This window comes from Penaeus monodon, chromosome 19 (genome assembly GCF_015228065.2).
Source record: "Penaeus monodon isolate SGIC_2016 chromosome 19, NSTDA_Pmon_1, whole genome shotgun sequence".
In the NCBI taxonomy this organism is placed as follows: domain Eukaryota; kingdom Metazoa; phylum Arthropoda; class Malacostraca; order Decapoda; family Penaeidae; genus Penaeus; species Penaeus monodon.
Genome location: NC_051404.1, coordinates 30,682,757 through 30,683,022, shown reverse-complemented (window position 1 = coordinate 30,683,022; position 266 = coordinate 30,682,757).

Below are 266 nucleotides of genomic sequence, written 5' to 3'. Positions count from 1 at the left end.
TTTTTTTTTGTTCGTACCATGGCGCCCCCTTTTAATATAATGAGCATAATCATTAATTATACATGAGACACACAATTAAACATACCAGGAACTGAACGCTCCAACACAAATGACGCTATGCGCTCTCACTAGCCATGCATGCAATCTGTTATACCCACAGATTATCATCTCAGGATCTGTCAGTGTTATCTTCACCGCCTGCAATAAACATTTTCCGGGCCAGTCGACTGAATGAGCTATTTAGCAGACGAACTGAAATCGAGCTT